Source organism: Passer montanus, unplaced genomic scaffold (assembly GCF_014805655.1).
Source record: "Passer montanus isolate IOZ18808 unplaced genomic scaffold, ASM1480565v1 scaffold46, whole genome shotgun sequence".
NCBI lineage: Eukaryota > Metazoa > Chordata > Aves > Passeriformes > Passeridae > Passer > Passer montanus.
Window position 1 is genome coordinate 3,450,903 of NW_024369485.1, and position 6,000 is coordinate 3,456,902.

The following is a 6,000-nucleotide window of genomic DNA, read 5'->3' on the forward strand; positions in this document are numbered from 1 at the left end:
ACTTCAGGGGCTTTTCATGGGTGAGAGATTCTCTGCCCTGTGTGCACATGTGTGCTGGGAGTCTAGATGAACCACTGGTGAATGTCAAGCTGGAGTAACAGGTGAGTGGGATAAAAGGCTTCAGCAGACAGATACCAAAGCAACCATAAGCCTGGTCTGGATGTTGGAGGCACCAGAGATCTCTGTATTGGCTACTGGAGGAACCAGGGGATCCTGGCCAGATACTGGGGTATTGTGGAGCCTGGAAGTCAAATGAGAGACCTGACTGTGTTTGTGTGAGAGCCAGCTGGAGATGAGAGGATTCAGGGACCAGCTACTGTGTAGACTTGAATGTCTCAGGATAGTGGCTGGAGGGATCTACACTGTATAGATGTCCATATAAACAAACAAACAAACAAACAAATAAATTATATTTATGAGCTTTCATCATGATCTGCCAGAGAGCAGAACAGGATGAGGTCCTTGGAGCTGGTTGTGCTTGTGTGTGTGTTGATGTTTCTGTGGAACTGATCACGTGTGCACCCAGATATGTGTTTAGTGTGTTTGTGCTCACGTGCCTACTGGGAACACACACTGAGCCCCACTGACAGCTGGCCCTGGGGCCAGGGACCTGCAGCAGCCTTGCCTCTACTGGATTTATCAGCCTGTTCACTTGGGCCTGCAGTCAGGTGGGAGCCATGGACAGTCTCTGCCAAGACTGTCCTACTGCCTGAGCAAAAGGGTTAAAAGAGAGAAAATGGTCCTTTTAATGTCTTCAAGCTTACAAACTCCCTGTCAGCCAAGGCTGGATGATGACAGGCAGCTAAATCCCCCATTCCCAGCACCCAGGCATACACACCTTGCAGCACTGCTTGGCTCAGCCACACCTGAGCTGGCAAAGTTGCTCCCAGTGGCATCAAACTGCTCAGAAACTAGTCATGGGTGTGATTCATGAGCTGACTGTCTACCAACCCGTCCCCTCAGCAGGCACAGCCTGAGGGATGTGCTGAGACAAGTCCTCTCCAAAGGCTGTGTCACCCTGACACAGGAGGTAGCTGGCACAAAGCATGTCTTGGGCAACTGAGCAGAGTGAAATGTGAACACATCAGCAGTGCAGAGGTAGTTTCAGTGATGGACAAGTTCACTAGCAGAGATGAAACTTTTGAGGCCTTAGAGACACACAGAATTTAGTTTTGGCAAAAACTTGCAGTCTTTCCTCCTTTTCATATTCTAGTCTGAGTTGATGTGGAGGAATACCATGATCCAGCCCTGTATCTCCATCAAAATATACTACGAAATTCCAGGCTCTTGTATCTCTTTGACATTCTCCAAGTGATTGCAGAGGTACAAGATGATGAATTATTTAAAACAGATGCAGCTTCACAAAATGAATTTGACTGAGTGGCAAGACATTATGAAGAAAACTGAGACAAAAGCCTAAGAGAATCTATTTTCATGAAAGAGAACATGCTCCCTGTCTGAAGATAATTTTGAGTAAACAGATGAATTAGTAGGTAGACTGATAGATTTGTCCACTAGGAAGACCTACTTACATAAGAAACTAATGCAAAATGGAGATTGGTCTTGCTAAGCAAGACCAATCTCCCTCTCTCCACTGCATCTGCAAAACAGGGAGTGAAAAGGAGAGAGCACATGGCTTTTTTAGTTCCAAACTGCTCCTCCTTCCAAACCCCTGCACTGGTGCTGTGCAGGGAGGTTTTTGCTAAAGCACTGCTGATATATCACTTTGTAGACGTCTCTGAAGCCTACAGGTTCTTCCTACATCTCTGCACAAGACACATTCTATTTTGTCATGGCTTTTGTGGCTCATCATGGTCTGCTGAGCAATATGGGGGGAAGTCAGGTCCTTTATCAAATGGGATCTGGAGAAGGTGTTTGAAGACTTGAGTGTCCAAGAGCTTGTCTGTTCTTTTCCCAACTAAATCAGATTGTCTACAAACCTTGCCTTGATGGCATTCTTAAGCAGGCAGGCTATTACAACACTGTTTCATGGAATGCATAAATTATCTTTGCAATGAAAATGGAAAATTGCTCTCACGTACTGTTTTCTTATTGTTATATTCTGACTTTATTTATTTATTTACTTATTCTTATTTCTACTGAATACATCAGTATCATTTATTTTCATATTTGCTTCACTGAAATCCCAAATTGCACTGTATAACATCATATTCACCTAATATAGTATGAATTCCCCTGCTGTTTCAATTGGACAGCTGGGATGATGGGGAACAAATAGTGTTTTTCATCTTGGAAATGGCCCTGTTGAATGATATATGAGCTTCATTTAATTTCCATCTTCTGTTCCACAGTACTTCTTTCCTTTGTTTTTTATTTTCCTAATAAATACTAATATTTAATATTTAAATACATAAAAGTAAAAAAAAAAAGTTAATAAAACAGTTTCCTCTCCCTCTCTTTCTTCTCCTTTACCCTCCAACACTGGCAGCATTATTTAAATTAAAGGAGAGCACTTTGGCTCAAGCTTAGCCTGAGTATTGACTGCTGGCAGTTTGCTTTTTCGTGGATTCATCACTATTAATTTTTGTTCCAAGCATAAGATACCAGCATGTATCACTTTCCAAGCATCAGTCTCCTACAGACTTTTTAGCTCTTCAATGGCTAATGTCTGAGCTCTTCCACAGGTGGAGTCTGAGCTCTTGCCATGAGTGAGTACAGCAGCCAAGGCAGCAGGCTGTGGGCAGGAGCCCAGTGGCACCTGGCAGGTGTTCCTGCCCTGGGGTCGGCACAGGATCCTGGGGACACATTCCTGAGTGGGAAAGGAATGAACTGGCACCCTGCTGCCATGGGGTACTGCTTCTTTCCAGCTACCTGGCAGTGCAGACATGCACATGTGTTCAGACATAGCCTGAGGTGGAATAGAGAAGCAACCCCAGTACAGATGCCTCAGGATAATGCACTGACTGCTGGATCTCAGAGCAATGCTAAAACACCAAACAGGAAACTATCCAGCCTGTATTTCTCTTGGGAGACAGATGCCCTTAAATATGGACTCCAGCCAAATCAATCTCTTAGCCACATAGTAAACATCTTTTGAAAAAGTGCTCTGAGACAGATACAGAGGGAAATCGTTGATTTTTTCATAGAAATGGCAAAAAAGTGAGCTTATACACGTTAAGAAAATATGATGAAATACCTCCCCTGAGTTTCTCTTTTCCAGTTGCAGAGTGGAAACAGATTGCCATCTTTCTATTTCCCATTAAAAAAGAATAAAAAGGTTAAGGTTAAGAAACAGAAACTAAGGTCAGTGTAACAACAGTTTAATTCAGAGATATGTACAGTGAATACTGGGAGTAAAACCCTTATCCTGAACAAAACACCCTTCTGGAGGAAAGCACTTGTTTATTTAGACTGAAAACAGACACCAGCCAATATTCTGCCCAGTGTCCTACTAAGCAGCAGGTAGTGTGAGCTGATTCACCCAGGTGGTCTGAACTTTCCAAGCAGGGGGAGCAGTAAGTGCTTGGAATCTTTGCAAAACTGCCTCTCTCCAGTTCAGTGCTCTACATCAGAGGCACCTGAGACACCTGTGCTCTTTAACTCATCTGCAGACTAATCCTCCCCACCCACACATGCACGTACAGGATGGAAATAACAATTTAAACCTATCTACATAAATACAGCTCTTTGAAAGGCTCAGTTGGTGCTACTACCTGAATCAGGAGAGCACTAATGCACAGCACACACACACCCAAGTTGCATGCGGGGACAGGGGGAGAGAATTTTAAAATCTGGGTACAACATCACTTTGCATCTAGGGTATTATTATCGACAGAGGGGAGAGGAAATTGTGGTTAAGAATGGCCCAGGAGACAAAAGGGAAAGGGTATGGAAAACAAGAAAACGAAAGCTCCAGGAAGTAGATGATTCACAGTTACTTTAGGCAGCAGTTTAAGTTTCTCAGTTTGAAGATGGAAATAACACCTACTTATCACCAAGAGATGGGCTGGCAATTCATGTTGAAAAGCACTCAGAGATTCTTGGAAGAAAGGTACTTTTGCAAATGTCATCCTTGAAGCATTTGTTGTTATGGCACAGCCTGATTGTGGACTTCAAACTGCTATCAAAAAGTGATGTAGAAGGAAAGCAGCAATCCATCCAATACTGAATACTTGGCCAGCCCCAACATTTCTACCCATGGTATTATCAACAGACAAATAATGGTGGGAAGAGTGGGTAACAAAAAAAATATTGTGTATTTTGCTAGGTCTCTCACCTGGAAAAACTCATTTGCAAAGTGTACAGCTCCAGGTACATAATGAATTTAGAAATTTGTCTTTGTTCTCATTTTGTTTCCTCCTGGGGAACTTTAACCAGGCTGCCAGAGAGATGACACCAGCAGCAAAACAAAGGGACAGACTTCCGTGTTCTCCTAGTTCATGGCAGTTACACTCACTTAGTGCTGTACCTTTGCTTCAGGATCAGAAGGGGCTTGCCTTAGAATATTTCTCTGTCCATTTGTCCATTTCTGTGTTTCAGCACGTGCCTTCAAACTCTGCAGTCACATTACTTGCCTACTTCCAGCCTTGTGCCTTTAATCTCAGTTCATAACTCAGTTCTTTAGGCTGCCAGGACTCACTGCTTCTCAGAAGGGAGGAATGGGGAGTTGCACCCAAAATCTTTCCATTTTTGTCCATCTCTGTGCCTCTCTGAGATGTTCTGCTTAGGTTGACAGAATGTCTCAGTCTCCTTCCAGATTGTTAATGACTTGCAAAGTTGACAGCATGGTTGCTGGCATTCCCTCTTCTTTATGTCCTCTGCCTGCAAGTGTTACCAAAAGAGAAAAATTTAACATACACTCCGATTATAAGAACAAACAGGTGTAGAAATTGAAGTCTAGACTTTTTCTCTACTTTTGAGGTAGGAATTCAATCATGAACTGGACTGTCCTGCCCCAAATCCAGACTGGTTTACCCCAGTTTATTCACCTGTGCCTGAAGAAGAGGTGGAGATAGCACTGCCTCCATTGTACTCTATGCTATACATTGCATTCCTGATGCATATATGGCCAGCTCCACAAATGAACCCTAGAGAAAGTCAGACCTGCTCTGCCAGTCAGAAACCCACTGCTATTAGCACAGCAGACTGTTGGATACCTGTGTGGTGACACCCTTCCCTAAGGACACCCCACAAGGAAGTGTATGGAAGGAAACTTTGTCAGCACAGCTGTTTGCCACTGAGTCCCACAACCAGGAACCTGGGATTAGATTCACTAAAACATATGTTCTTGTGCTTGTCCCATAGTGCTGGTTTTTCTGTTCTAGCCTCTGTGTAACTCCCTTGACCAAAAAACCTCCATGGAGAATGGCAGCTTGGTCATTTCCATTTCTCAGGACTGGTTCCACATCTCAAACCTAGAATTGCTCTCTTCAGCCTCTATTGGAGGTGGAGAAAGAAATAAATCCAGCTTTCAATTGTGATGCTTTGCAGACAAGGGATGTTTTCCTCCTATAACATATAAGCAGCCTTTATAGCACAATCACAGCAGCAACAAAAATATCTGCTTACCTTTCCACATGATGAAATCCAACCACAAAATAATGCTCCCTTCTCACAAAATTTGTCGGTGCCTGTAGTGTTTTTTCCTCCGCCCTTCCTCATGTAATGCACTTGGTTAATGATCTCCACGCCTCTATCATCACCTTCTTTTGTCTTGGCAGAACAGCCCAGACAAGCATATGCCCTAATGCTGGCAGCCTAAGCTTTTCCTTCTGTAGTGTTAATTGCCTCGTTGCCTGGAGTAGTTTTTTCTCAATACCTTAGTTCCGTCAGCAGCCACTGGAATAATAGGTACTTCGATTTCTAGAACCCCAAAATCAAGGATGTTTTGCTGTAAGCCAGTCCTGTCCATGAAGAAGCACATTAAAGTAACATCTGTAGATGTCTACATCCTTGTGGAACTCTGGGCAGAGATCTCAGAAACCCACTTTGTCCTTCCCTGACACATCCATGAGAACGTTTCATCTCTTTCCCTTCTAT